This window comes from Rhynchophorus ferrugineus, unplaced genomic scaffold (genome assembly GCF_030347505.1).
Source record: "Rhynchophorus ferrugineus isolate W39M unplaced genomic scaffold, kcgeb_rfMv2 rfM3, whole genome shotgun sequence".
NCBI classification, from domain to species: domain Eukaryota; kingdom Metazoa; phylum Arthropoda; class Insecta; order Coleoptera; family Curculionidae; genus Rhynchophorus; species Rhynchophorus ferrugineus.
In genome coordinates, this window is record NW_027472582.1 from 47,239,211 (window position 1) to 47,255,129 (window position 15,919).

At 30.7% G+C, this 15,919-nt stretch overlaps 1 protein-coding gene across 5 annotated transcripts in view; it reads right to left on the minus strand.

Annotated features, from left to right (window-relative positions):
- LOC143194454 (neuroglobin) overlaps positions 1 to 15,919 on the minus strand; it is a 232,479-nt gene that overhangs the window by 82,915 nt on the left and 133,645 nt on the right. The window contains exons 1-2 of one of the 5 annotated variants that reach the window (XM_076401267.1): positions 7,410 to 7,514; positions 6,702 to 7,080 (exon numbers count right to left, since the gene is read on the minus strand). The exons of 3 other annotated variants lie outside the window; for them this stretch is intronic. The gene's annotated coding sequence lies outside the window, so the exon portion shown is untranslated. Of the gene's footprint in view, positions 1 to 6,701; positions 7,081 to 7,394; positions 7,515 to 15,919 lie in introns of those variants that run through there. One more of the 5 variants, XM_076401265.1, reaches the window with a different exon arrangement.

The following is a 15,919-nucleotide window of genomic DNA, read 5'->3' on the forward strand; positions in this document are numbered from 1 at the left end:
ATTATTTGTTAATATATTTTTTTAAATTCATCTCTAAAAAAATGAATAAAAAAGAAACACTTGTGGTTCGAGGAGTTGGAGATCCTAGAATCCACCGTTAGAAAGTTTACGTTAACGGTAAAACATCGATCACATTTTAAGGGTAATTTGATATTTTATTGGTGTGTTTTTTGTTTCTGGGAAAATTGAGATACCGATAAAGAAATTAAAAGAGCTAGGTTGTCACCTCTGCTCGATTGGGATCTGCCACCCTTGCAGACACCCAGCACCAAAAACAATTGCCATAATTCGCAACATGTTTAGCCCCCTCCTCGAACTGCATTTGCCAAATGTGATAACTTAACATGCCCAAGGGCTTTTCGAGCTCTATGAAAGTTCATTTATGCAGCCACGACCGTCAGAGTAACTACGTTTTTCAATCGTGTTGATTATACTGTGTTTGATACTCCACAACCCGAGTTTTCAAAATGGTGAGTTTTTCACAAAGTATTCCAGTTTTCTTTTTATTTTACTTCTGTTCATTTAACTATTTATTTATCTATTTAGTTATCTATTCATTTATCTATTAACTTATCTATTCATTTATCTATTCATTTATCTATTAAGTTATCTATTCATTTATCTATTCATTTATCTATTCATTTATCTATTCATTTATCTATTCATTTATCTATTCATTTATCTATTCATTTATCTATTAATTTATCTATTCATTTATCTATTCAGTTATCTATTCATTTATCTATTAAGTTATCTATTCATTTATCTATTCAGTTATCAATTTATTCTGAACATTCTCCGCTATTTATTTATTTAATTATTATAACTCATAATCACTATAAATCAATGATAATAGTTTTATGGTTGCAACTGTAAATATAAATTGTAGCTATCTTATAAACCAGAGGCTAATGCCATAGTGGCCAAAGTTTCTGATGTATAGTTATGATCTATGAATAATGAAGCATACATAAACGCTACCGAAAGTGGTTTCTACTGGCTCTTGATGGCAGCGTATCTAGCGTGTGGCTTTTAGCTTTCTTCCTTGTACACATTGTACGTCCATCATAGCTGAAGCTGGAGAAGTGAGTGCACTAGTAACAGTACTGTTCATATGTTAATTTATTTATTTATTTTAAAAATACAGCTTAATCCTAGCGAGGCCTACAAGCCTTAGTGACAGTAGATATCGCGCGTTATACCTTGATCACATTGCACGTCATTATTGTTAGTGTTAGGACATAAGCTCATGCCATACTTCATCCAAGCATTATTTATCATTGCTATCAGATATTGCTATTGTCTTTCATCATTATTCTCTAATGACACGTTTAGGCATTGTTATCACTATCGGCATTGAAAACTCAACAGACCGACGTACAAATTCAATTACCAGTCAATTGGCCTTAATTATCAGTATCATCACCATTGTTAATCAACCTGGCCGATAATTCCTTTAATAATTATACGGCTGATTTAAAGTTCTTTACATCTTACTGTTATTCTCGAATATTGGTTTCTCAGGTACTTTTTTATCTATTTCAGAACTGTTGCCAGAGTATTTCCTCAATAGGCGTTTACCACCTGTTTACTTTTAGTTTAATTGATTTATTGTTGTTTGTAAGTACATTATATGATGTTTGTTTTAATTATGTATATATTTTCTTGTCACTAATACAAATGGAAACTCTTTTCAACTTTTTATTATTAAATCAAGTATAGAGTTTCTTTTGGTATTTTTTTTGGTAAGACTCGATTTTATATAAATGGTTTAAAACATTTTATAATTGAGGTTTAGTTCCGTAGCAATAAATCGAGATGATGTATGGCAGTATACCTCAATATTTGCATCGACATTCTAGATGATTGACTAACCAGGGCGAGATTTAAATTCAACATAGAAATCTCCTGATCGAAAATGAGCAAACCAATGGCGTTCACTTAATTAAATACATTGTCATACACATCAAGCAGTTTCGATGAACCTGCACTGTATTTTACGGTTTCAAGATATAACATAGCACAATATCACAAAAAATACTTATAATCTCTCTTAAAAATAAAAATATTATTTTTAAGCCTTTTAATTCTAAAGTAAGTCAATCAATGAGACTATATAATAATTATAGAATAAGTGTTATGAAATATATGTTTTAACTTATGTAGGTCATCTCTTTAGAAAAACCAAAATTAGAAAAAATCTGTAAATAATAAGTAATTAATAATAGTTTCCTATTTATAATGAGTATTTTCTTAGAAGACTATGGGTCTAATGGAACATCTTTTGACAATAGTAATATACTCACCAAAAATATTAAATATAGGTTAAAACAAAAATTATGTATTTATTAGATTGTGATCCCTTATGAGAAGTGCGATCAAAAATATTATAACAAATATAAGAGTTTTGTTCGTTTTATTCACTTCTTTGGTCAAATTCTCCCCAAGAAATGTTATTAGAGAGTTATACCTTATATGTGCGAAGTTATTTGTCTCAAGGGGCCATATTTATAGCCAATAAATTTTCGTTTTTTCACCAAGGTAAGAAAATCATAGCATATCGCTTTACTTTCGCTAATCGTTCACAAAAAAAGAAAAAAGTTTGGAAGACTGGAAAAAGCGCTGGCGCCTATCCATTCAATTCGTTTGGTGTTTACATTGAAAGGAAGAAAATTATGAAAAAATAAATACTAAATTTTTCATTCTTTTTTAATTTTTTAAAACTGATCATGCTGCGTACAGACCTGGCCAACGAAAGCCAACGAATGGGTTTGTTGAGATATTTCTAGTTCTGTTTGGACATTTTGACGATGGTCAACGAAGGTTTGTTGGCATTCGCTTGCAATCCGTAGAGTGTCGGTAACATCAAAAGTAATTAATGGAATCGACGAATGCGGTGTGGACGGTAAGTGTACATACACTAGAATCGCCGCCACCGTTGAAAAATACGGATTCACGCTCAACGAACGTTTTCTCCTAACCACAAATGCAACATGTACGTTTTATCGAAGGCCACCGAATGTTCAGTATCCAGCGCCGGATATCATTCGTTGGGTTTCGTTGACCTAGTCTGTACGCAGCATTTAACATTGAACTAATTACAAATCGTTTGAAAAGAGTAATATATGCATCAAAAATATTAAACGTTCATGGGTTAAAGTATAAATTGTCCATTTATTAGTATTATGATCCTTTTATCTAAAATGCGATCAACAAATGGTGAGACAATTTGAGCAGTGTTGTTCGTTGTTAATACACTCGACAACACATTTTATTAGAGATCGGATTTAATGCCAATTGTAGAAATTAGTTTAGGCATTTAATCTATTTATGTTTGGTGTTTGTTTGTGTGATGTTTATTTATTTCAGGTTTATTTACGACAACAAAAATATAATTGAAACACATGGGCTTGAGACACATGGTTCGGAACATTTAGATAAACTAATTTCCAAGATCTCGATTCTTTATGAGCTTAAAAAATTACATATGAAATCAGGCATATTTGGGAACCAACCAATACTTGTGATAAAGAGAGTCCCGATGCTAAGAACCAGACGGAATGCATTAACATTTCATCCCCTTGAAAGACATCCGATTGTGTAAATAAACCGGTATATTCCGATAAAGATGCTGACCTTAGAAACCCGTGTTAAAAAGAATCTTTGGGTGTATACCTTCTACTTATAGAATAAAATCATTATTGGATAAGTCCTTTCCTCCCTAGAAATATCTACTAATCGGGTGGCGAGAACAGTCAAGCCAACTTTTATCCGTATAATGTACCCAAGGAGGGAACAATAGGGGATAACATGTGATGAATCGGTTTAATTAAACACACTATTCACAGCCTTTGCAAAAAAAACACTCTACTCTACACCGAAAATGCTAATACTCGGTCAAAGGAGCGCACAGTTGGTGCAACTTTGAAAGTTGTGGTCACTAATCATGTATACCCGTCTATCTTTGTAATGAATAAGCTTTAGGGTAAATAAAATCTTTTAACTTTGCCAGTTTTTCTTATAATCGGGAAGAAAAATACGCGCAACACCAATAACTTTCAGTTTTTCGATCAAGTTAAAAAAAATCAACTCCTATCGTTCCACTTGCCTTCGCTAACCGTTCTAGAAAAAAAAGGAAAAATTTATGAAATTGGAAAAATCATCAATGTACTGAATTTGTTGGTGTTTACTCTGAATGGAACGGAATTATAAAAATATAAATACCACATTTTTCAATATATTTACATATTTTAATCACAATATTATATATAAAATATTACGCTGTTGCCAACCTTACTTTTTTTCCTAATCCCTACTTTTGCGCGGACACTTTTGTATGCGTGCATACAAAATAAAGGAGTAACCGGCTAAATGCTCGCCTCGAAATTACGGCAATTTATTATTCCGGTCCACGAAAACACGACACATTTTTTACTTAATAAAAGGGTTTATATCTTTTTTAATGCGGCAATTGTGCGCGATGTGCGTCGTGCGACGCCGAGGGGCGTCTGGACATTTTTCCAGGTCGAATATGATTTTCAGCGGAAAAATTGAGGCGGCCTCGGGGGAACGTTTTGACCCGCTTTCCGGAAACGTGGACGACAAACGCCTTTCACCTTCGAAACCTTTGGAGCATTCCGCTGCGTGTTGCTCTTGTGCCATCGGGTGACTGCTTTGGCAAGTTTAAAATAATATTTAGAAATTTCTAAGCGTTCAGTAATTTCTATTGTATTCGGTTTACTCTAACAATAACTCTTACATTATAATGTTAGTTCCACATAAGGCGTATATAGAGTCTGGTGAAGTTTATTAAAATGAACTAGTAGGTGTGCGCGAAATTCGACTACAATATATTAAATTAGTCATGTTTCTGTCATAATAGAGTTAAAGGATTAACAAAAATGATATGTTACTAAAACTTGTTTTCCCTGAATGTTTAGTATAAGGTCAGAAATGTAGTTGATACATAACATTAATTAAAATAATAAATGTCTGTATATTAGAGCATATTAAAATATATACAAACCATCACAAGAATTAACACTCACCAGCATTTTTCAAATTGCATTTAAATAAATATAATTTCCATTAAATTTCAATAATTAACAAAGTAATAATAACTGTAAATTACTTAAATTGTAAATTACTACGCCACTGAATATCCTCTTTCATTATTATATACATACATCATCATCATCGAATACATAATCTTTCTTTATTTTAAGATTCTTAAGTATGGAACAACAAATTTAGTAATACATGCCTGTATATTAAAATAGAGAATACATGAATAACACAATTATGAAATCGATATTTAAATTTAACCAGTATATTAATTATTTTCATAATTGCAAACTGTATATTAAAGGAATATCTTTAAAATTACTAAATTAACTATTAGTTTTCCAAAACTTCGGTCTGTATATTAAAATAGAGAATATATGAATAATACAATTATGAAATCGCATTTAAAATTAACCAGTATATTAATTATTTTCATAATTGTGATGTGTAAATTAAAGAAATGTCTTTACAATTACTAAATTAACTATTCGTTTTCCAAAACTTACTTAGGTCTGTATATTAAAATAAAGAATATATGAATAACACAATTATGAAATCGACATTTAAATTTAACCAGTATATTAATTATTTTTATAATTTCAAACTGTATATTAAAGGAATGTCTTTAAAATTACTAAATTAACTATTAGTTTTACAAAACTTCAATCTGTATATTCAAATAGAGAATATATGAATAACACAATTATGAAATCGTATTTAAAATTAACCAGTATATTAATTATTTTCATAATTGCAATGTGTAAATTAAAGAAATGTCTTTACAATTACTAAATTAACTATTGGTTTTCCAAAACTTACTTCTGAATATTAAAATAGAGAACATATGAATAACACAATTATGAAATCGATATTTAAATTTAACCAGTATATTAATTATTTTTATAATTGCAAACTGTATATTAAAGGAATGTCTTTGCAATTATGAAATTAACTATTGGTTTTTCAAAACTTAGGTCAATAAAGTAAATAATCAAAAAAAAATGACAAGGTTCAATGAATAAAATGTTTAAAGAATAAATATAGACACATATCTTATAAATATCTGTATATTAAAACATATTAAAATATTTACAATCTATCTCAAGAATTAACACTCATTAATATTTTTCAAATTGCCTTAATTAAGTTAATTTATTGATTTAATTGCCTTTAGTAATCTTAACATTTATCAACGCTTTACAATATTTACAAATATAGTGTTAATTATTCATGGTTTCTATTTATCGTGTGTGTTCCATCTATACAAATTATGTAGTTAATTTTATTTTAACTCCTGCATATTTTCATCACTTCATTTATATTTTTATATAGTCCTTATATTTTATCGATATGTATCTATTGCTTGCTAATTTGTTGTATGTTCTACGTGAGAACTAACAATTCGCGAACAAATGAGGAATTTAAGTTCTATGAAACTATTATTACTGTTAATATTCCATGCAATTTTTATTTTAGGTCGCTATGCACAAATTAACATATTCATTACCTGCAATATTCAGTTAATGCTTTATTAAGAAATGCTTTTACTAATGAAACTTGAAATTAATCAGAAGTTTAAAAATTGTATTAAAATTAACGGAAAAGTTAAAAAGAAAAAAAGCAACCTTTAGAATTACCTCTTGTACATTGATATACTATGTCTCCAGAACCATATCAATTAATAACAGTCCTTAATCAAGAACAATTTTTCTTTTTCTCTTGTTCGTACCCCCAATTTGATGGCTATTCCAGGTTACTTGATTTGGGCGTTCTTAGTTTTATAGAAATATATTTATTTGTTCCACCCGTTACACAAACATATTAGGCCTAAAAATTCTTTCTCCTTATAAGTTTTAATCCTCTCGGTGCTCCCGTTTTTCTCAAAAAGAGAAACAAAATTTTCGGTTAGCCAATTAATATATTGATAATATTTTGGTTCGTATAGGAGGAATGGACAAAATAATACGATATAAATTATGATAGCTGAATATTATGATAGCTACAGAAGATTATATTCTGGTAATCCTCAAACCTTTTTGACTATATATATATATATATATATATATATATATATATATATATATATATATATATATATATATATATATATATATATATATATATATATATATATATATGTATATATATATATATATATATATATATGTATATATATATATATATATATATATATATATATATATATATATATATATATATATATATCACATTGGAATATGGAAAATGTGGCAGCTATTTGCTAGTCAGAGCAAGAACTCCTTCATTGAGGATATCGAGATATTAATTCGCATTAATCCGGGTAGTGATGCGAATGAGAAGTCCACCTGAATACTGCGATATTGTCCAAATCATAACACAAACTCCTGAGTGTTTAAAGTGGGCCGCACGGATCGTAAGCTTCTTTTGGAGAGTCCCATACAAAAACCTGGCCATTTGTAGGACTCAATTTATATAATGATTTATCGGATCATATCACGTCTCTCCAATAATCAAGTATTTAAGTTTTATGGTTGTTGCAGCAATTTTTTGTTGTTTTGACATGTTTTCTGTATTCCATGGCTACTCTTGCTCGTGAAGCGTTAAACAATTCAGCTATTTTCGTCGCAGATGCTACAGATTTGGCCTTTTCTGAACTCTGAGAGATCACACATGTATATTATACACCTAGAATAATATATTTTATGAGGTAAAAGTTTGTAGAGTTCTCCGATCTTCTCTATTTCGGGAGCAATATAACCTTAATACTGACCTATATTCCCCATCCTCTCGTAAACCAGCTGATATTTATATCAAATGAATAAGAGAAAAATTAGTCGGTATTTCTATTCTGATGCTCATTAACTGATATAGGTCTTTGAATGTTATTTACTTTTGAAAGTGGAAAAAGGTGTGGGAATTTGTTCTACAGAATTCAATATTAAGCTGTAATAGAAACCATTCGATTATTTTTTCAATAGATGAGTTTATAAAAGTGGCTAATTTAACTACTATAAACTTTCTTGATAGTTTTATGAACGCATGAGTGAGTTGTATTTGAATTTCTATGAAAGAGGCACGCCAATAAAAAAGGATATAGTAATAGAAAAAGAATCCAGATATATGGAAGACACAAAAATTAAACTTCGCTAAAAGAATTTTTTAATTAATTATGAATATTTCAAAAAAGCAACAGTGACTGAATGACACTTTTTGTTGTCGACTTATGGCCCATCGCTTAAATCTATCATCCCAGCGCGGAAGTAACTAAAGATCAGTATATAATTAATATAGGAAAACTGTCGAAAATCGCATTGTATGGTGTAAAACAATTTGTTTGCGTAGATATGTGCATAATTGTTCAGAAGATACGTGACCGTTAGTAGAAAATTAATATTATCTGTTTTATATATATGGCAAATGCATCAAGGAGAATATAGTGATTAAATTTAATTTCTTATATTCATATATTATATTTCAATAACCTGTATTTTGTTATGGCAGTAACTAAACAATTCAAAAAAAATGGTTCAAGTATATAAGTATACTAACAGTGTCGATATTTGTATGAAAATAGGCAAGATTATCGAATTTATTGAATTACACAAAACGTGCTACAAAAAGAAACTGAATGTGTGATTAATTTTGAAATTAATTCTGAAAATTTCATAACGTAGATAAGGAATGGTGATGCTCATAAGTCTTTGCCAAATGATGATTTATTGATTCAATTAAAATTTGATAGCATAAAGTTCATCTGCTCCTATTCTAAAATTTGCTTTGAATTTAGTTAATGAGTAAATTTGAGTTAGTAATGAGTCAACAGTTACATAACCATATATCCTAACTGATGAGCATTATCCATATGAGAGCCAAAGCGGTAATCACCGAAACAAACGCCTATTTTGATAACTTTCCGAAATCTTTAGGTGGCTTTAAAAAGTTTGAAAAATATCCAAAAAATTTTATTATAAAAGTTATTATTGCAAATTATTAGTTTACCACCATATTAGCCATAACGATTCTCTTTAGTTAACCACCATCTTCCATTGTATTTTTGTGATTTTTTAATCTTGTGAATTAATTTATTTAGTTGCTTCTTAATTTCGGTAAAGCTTTCTGTAGCTTTGCCAGTCAGACTGGAACATAACCAACCGCGTCATTTCTCGGAGACGCTATAACATGAGCATAATTTTGTGAAGTTATTTACCATAAAATTTTCGATTCCAACCCACTCTCCATAAAAGCTTATCGTCATAAGTCCCTCTATATAGTGCATCGTCGTTTAATGTATGCAATTTTCAGTAGCACCACAAGGAAGTATTAAATTTTATACTAGATTAGAAGTAGTAATCCTGATTTTTAAATATGTATCAATGAGCTAATATAATGAAAGAAATTGTATTGGTCCTAATAAAAAATAATATTAATCTAAAAAAAAACATCGGTGCCAAATATATGAAAAAAAATTGTCCATCGGATGTATAAATTTTTATAATTTTTCAGAAAATTTTCTGCATATATAGAATATCTGCATCGTTTGAATCTTAAAATTGAAGGAGTTCACTATTACCTTGTAAACGAATTTTCAACTAGTATTTTCTATAACTAATGTTAATTCAGTGACATATTATCAAAATACATTTTATTCTACTTTAGACTAATTAAATGTCGACTAGTATTGGTTAAATAATGACCAATGATAATTAAATTAATAATTGCACAAATTTACAAATCGGGTTGACTTTTGGACAGGAACAGATGAGAATGATTTTTAACGTTATTTAGTGCCTTTTGTAGTTTTAGAGTTTACACATGGGTGCAGCACTGCACTTTTATAACGGCTGACTTAATCAGCTGACGAAGTTGCATTGAATATAATTTCGAACATGCGAAAATGTAGAGACAATGTTTCAATATATATTCAAGGTGTTTTTGTTAAATGTATTGGCGCTATATGCTCAATAAACGTACGTAACGAAAAAAAAATCAGGAAATACATCCAAAATACCTAGAATTTGATTTGTATACTTTCCATTTTCTGTATCAACGGTATTGAGCGAATAGAAAAATCATGTAGATATCGCTACATTTGCTCGGTGAAAGTCATCGATATGAATGCAAAATATAATACAGTATAAATATCCTGAGATTCCAATATTTGTCTTATTAAATTAATATGATGCCGGCTTGTTTGGCGCAGTGGTAAAAGCGATAGGACGGTCCACCTACTGTTGCAATAGTCGCGGGTTTAAATACTGCTGGGGCTTGATCGTAACTTTATATTAGTGATTGTTTAACATTTTTGATAGTCCTTAATTGAGAGTGTATAATCCGACAAGGAAAATGATCCCAGGCACGCCTGTAACCAGACTGGGTAAGACCGGATGTCTTCCAGGTAGGTAGATTCCTAAGTTGGTCACTAAACAATTAGTAGGCGTAAATTCAATGACTTAAAGCCAATTATTTCGGAGCTCACGCTAAACTGTAGGTCCATTCCATATAAACCCTCGTCGGTAAAAGGATACTTTAAAATAAACAAAAAAAAAACACATTAATATGAGCAGACATGGTTTAAAATGACTATAACTGACGTCTCATTGTATTACGAAATAAAAAAACACGCTGTAAAAGATAAAACAGGATGGTCAGTAAAATAACAGTAGGAATAGCGCGATTCGTTTCATGCTATATTTTATAACAATTAAAACAGAGTTAATCCTGAAAATTGTGAATGCTGACAGATTTAATCTTGAAGCATTTACGATTTCGATACCAGGATAAAATAAATCAGACTTAACTATAGCCTACCGTGGCATTTAAAACTAAACAATGAAAACCTTATTTAATACATAGATGCAGAAGAGCTTAGGGTTTATATTTTCATCTGGATGGTGGTAGATCGAAAAATAGAAGGACTTTGTTTGATAAAAATGTTATTTGTTATATTTTACTGTGTCGATATTTATAGTCGAGTTAGAATACATGTCTCTATATATACTTTAGATATACTCCAATTCATTAGTGCTAATTTAAACTTACTAATCGAAATATTACACCTACAAATTATATAACGCACACATCAGGAGCTGTTGCCTTATTTTAGCTAGACAGGAACTAAACACTTCAACGTTCCAATTTGACACTTCACATTTAATAGCACTTATGCACAAAGAACAAGGTGCAAGTGCTATGAGACATTTTTTATTTAAAACAATCGAATGAGGAGTATCCAAATTAAATTGATACAATAAAATGTATTTAAAATACATAACCATGGATCTGCGAACATGACCCGCAAATAGTATGTTACTTATAATTGAGCTCTCTCATGAGTTATAATCATATTTTGGTTAGCTATAAGAACTATCAGTTTTTTAAATAATATTATAAAAAAAAAATATAAAATGTTAATAATTTATTTATGGGCCAGTTTTACTAAATTACAAGGAATTTTTTTATATTGTGAAAAATGTAAAAAAAAATATTAAACTCCGGAATACAACAAAATCAGTGCAGTAATTTTTTTTATTCTTTAAATATAAGAAGTACATACAAAATGTTACAAATAGTTTTTTAGTATTCAAAGTAATTAAAAAATAATTGAATTTGTGTTGTGTTTATTTACCTTCTACAATTATTCATGTCCAAACATGCCTAAATTTGGTCCCATTTTACATAACATTTTCCTAATATATAGCTCAAAGTCGCATATCTTTAGTAATACTTATTCACTGAAAACCGTACTAAAGCGCCTTTGATAAATAACAACCTACACAATATTCTAGATATAAAGGTAGCATCAGTACTTGGTTCAGTTGTCTTTTTTCCTTCATATAAGAGAGAAATTCAGCTCATTTAAAATTGGGTGGTGTTTATCATTAAAAGTATGCCTATTCGCACTGGATCACATACAAAAGCAATATGCTAAAAATCGTGGTTAGGCCCGAAGTAGCTTCACAAATGGATTCAAAGCCCGCATTGATACAGATGGAAGCAATTCTAAGTGTTTGGTGGGATTGGGAAGTATTTATTCAGTATGAAAATATCTTCGAAAAAGACTTAACCATTACTTCGGCTCTCCACTGCCAACAACTCACGCGATTGTAGCAGATAACTGTGCGAGTTGTCCGTTTCCATACGGCAAAAATTTAACAGGTCAATTGAAAAGTCCCCAGCTTGACACTTAGATGGCGCTATCCATATGTATTTAGTTAGCTATAACAATCAAAAGATGAGTGTATAAATTTGGCAGCTGTCGGATCATTAGTTTGTGAATTATAGCATTTTGAGTGAAGCAACTTTTATTATTGTGAAAAAAAATGGATAAAAAGGAATTTCGCGTGTTAATAAAATATTGCTTTCGAAGGGAAAGAATACAGTTGAAGCAAAAACTTGGATTGATACCGAGTTTCCGTACACTGTCCCAGGAAAATCAACCATCAAGGATTGGTACGCTAAGTTTAGACGTGGTGGAATGAGCACCGAAGACGGTGAACGCAGTAGATGCCCAAGAGAGGTTGTTACCAACGAAAACATTAAAAAAATCCACAAATTGATTTGGAATGACCGTAAATTGAAATTAATGAAATAGCGGACCCCCTAAAGATATGAACTGAACGTGTACATCATATCATTCACGAATATTTGGGTATGAGAAAGCTCTGTACAAAGAGGGTGTCGCGCGAGCTCACTTTTGACCAAAAAAAAAAACGACGAGTTGATGATCAAGCGTAACAAACACTAGTTTTTGAGTCGATATATGACAACGGATGAAACATGGCTCCATTATTTCACTCCGAAGTCCAATCGACAGTTATCCAAGTGGACTGCATAGGAAAACGCAACAGTCGGCTGGCAAGGTTATGGCGTCTGTATTTTGAGATGCGCATGGAATAATTTTCATTGACTACCTTAAGAAAGGAAGGACCATCAACAGCGACTATTACATAGCATTATTGGACCGCTTGAAGGACGAAATCGCCGAAAAACGACCGCATTTGGAGAAAATGAAAGTGCTGCTTCACCAAGATAATGCACCGTGTCACAAGTCAGTAAAAACGATGGCAAAAATCCATGAATTGGGCTTCCTCATCCACCGTATTCTCCAGATCTAGCCCCCCGCGACTATTTCCTGTTCTTAAATCTCAAAAGAATGCGTGCTGGGAAGAGGTTTTCGTCGAATGAATAGGTGATCACCGAAACTGAGGCCTATTTTGAGGCAAAGGACAAATCGTACTACAAAAATGGTATCGAAAAGTTGGAGGTTCGCTATAATCAGTGTACCACACTTGAAGGGAATTATGTTGAATAAAAAAAATAATTTTGGAAAAAAAATTGTTTTACTGTGGTAGGCAGGCGACTTTTCAATTGAGCTGTTATGTATATGACAATATGCAATATATACAATATGCATACTGAGCCACCAGAGAAGACAAGGATTATTATTGTACTGTTAATAAGACCAAATATCGGCAGATAATAAATAAGAAACTTGTTTCACTACTAATATAGCAATCAAGGAAGACGTTTAATAAGGAGAATCTCATTTACTTCATTTTAAATACATTTATTTGATGTATATTTATTAAAAATGATCGCAACGCCATTCCAAACAATAAGTTAATAGACCCGAAAGGCATTTAACAAAATGTTCCTGAACAATATTTTCAAAATATCCCATAAAAGAGAACAAAATAAATCATTTACCAGAAATAATACTCCATTAACATTTCGTTGTTGCACAAAATTACCCAGTTAATTAAAAATCCTTTTTACCAAAAAGGAAATAAATTTAATATGAAATAACGATAAGCATTAGTGCTTATAATGACGGCTGTAATTGCTTGTTGGTGAACGTTTTGTTCGCCCCTTAGCATCGACAAATATTTCATTACAAATGAGAGGAGCTGAAAAAAAAGAAGAGCGAAATATCGAATTCGGAATAGGTTCATTTCCTTTATGGAGATCAGTTTTTCAAATATTGTTTTAGACTTCTTTTTGGAGACTGCTTTGGTGTTATTGAAATACTTTTGAAATTCATTTACCGCAGTCCCATAGGTGTGAATCTATTTGAAGAGGATTGAGTGCTCTTTTATAAAAATTTATTTCTAAAATGTATAGTCAATAAAGTATATAAAAATCGAACAACAAAATTCTGTATTTTCGTACCAAAACTCCTTAATGCCGAAGAAATAATTTATTGCTTATCCTTATATACAGACAAAAGATAAATATAAGCAAAATAAGACGCAACCTGTTATGATATCAGGTCAATAATATAATATATTAGCGATTTTGTATCAATATCAATTTTTTTACATATTTTATAGTTTCTTTTTTACCAACTATGGGTTTATCTGGACTGGACCTACTATTTAATGTGAGCTCCGAACCACGGTAATCGGCATTAACCCCAGCCTGGTTACTGACGTGACTGGGGTCATTTTCCTTGTTGGATTTTACATTATTGCCTAGGACAATCACAAACATAAATTTACGACCAATGTCCTAACAGGGTTCGAACCAGCGGCTATCGCAACAGCAAGAGGACAGTCCTGTTGCCTTTACCTCTTTAATAATACCTAAGTGATAAAAGTGACAAAGTCACTCTGAGAAAATACCGGCTTGGTAGCTCAGTGGTAAAGGCGATGAGACAGTCCTCCTACTGTTGCGATAGCCGCGGGTTCGAATACTTCTGGGGCATGGTCGTACATTTATGTTTGTGATTGTTTAAAATTTGTGAATGTTCTAGGCAAGAGTGTAAAGTCCCACAAGGAAAATGCTCCCAGTCACGCCAGTAACCAGGCTGGGTAAAACCGGATGTCTTCTGGGATGATTTCTAAAGTTGGTCACTCGCCAGTCAGTAGGTTTAATGCTGAGGACCGTGGTTCGAAGCCCATGTTAAACTTTAGGCCCAGTCCAGATAAACCCATAGTTGGTAAAACGAGACTTTAAAATATATAAAAAAAATCAGAGATAATTATTATAATTTGAAAATGATATTTTTTATGTAGGATATTGGTAGTGTCATATTATACTGATACATGTACTGAAGAAACATTTAATTTAGTATTTATTTAGGAGCGATTTTTTAGTATAAAAACATCGAAAACATTGGAAACAACTTGATATGATAATTTTTGTTAAAAATATTTATAAAACAATAGAGTAACAGGAAAACATAATAAGTCTCTTTATTTTTTGATTTTTATATAATATTTGCATAGCAAATGTGTTTTTATATTGTCTATTGATAAGTTTGTTTTTAAAATTATTATTATATAAATATAACATATATTCTTTGACTAGCCAATTGAAAGAATAAATATAGAGATAGATATAAAGTTACCATAACTTCTTTAAATTTTAACTTACTTTTGATTATTAAAAATACCATTACGGCATAAGTACTAATTTAATAGTGAAGCTCGTGAAGCATTTTACCTAAAAAAGTCAAATATATAAATACTACAATATAAATGTAATGTACGTCAACTGTCATGTGTTACTGACTGACAGATAAGAAATTGTTATTGCGAAAATCAATTGGGATATTACACAAAATTGGAATATTTAGTCCGGCAATTTAGTAGAATCAGTTACGTATTGGAGTGTGATTTGCTGAATTTAAACAAAATTTTAACTGATTCGATTGAAGTTAATGTTAGCTTAGATAAGCCAATGTTAGCAAAGACATGACAAGATGATTTTGTATCATATCTAATCACAGTCACTTATTGCAAGACCCATAAAACTATTTAAAAATTCTGAAGTGAGCAATTAATATACACAATTCGTAAAAAGTAAATAATAATATTATTATACAATTTTGTTTAAGTCTTTTATTGTTATATGT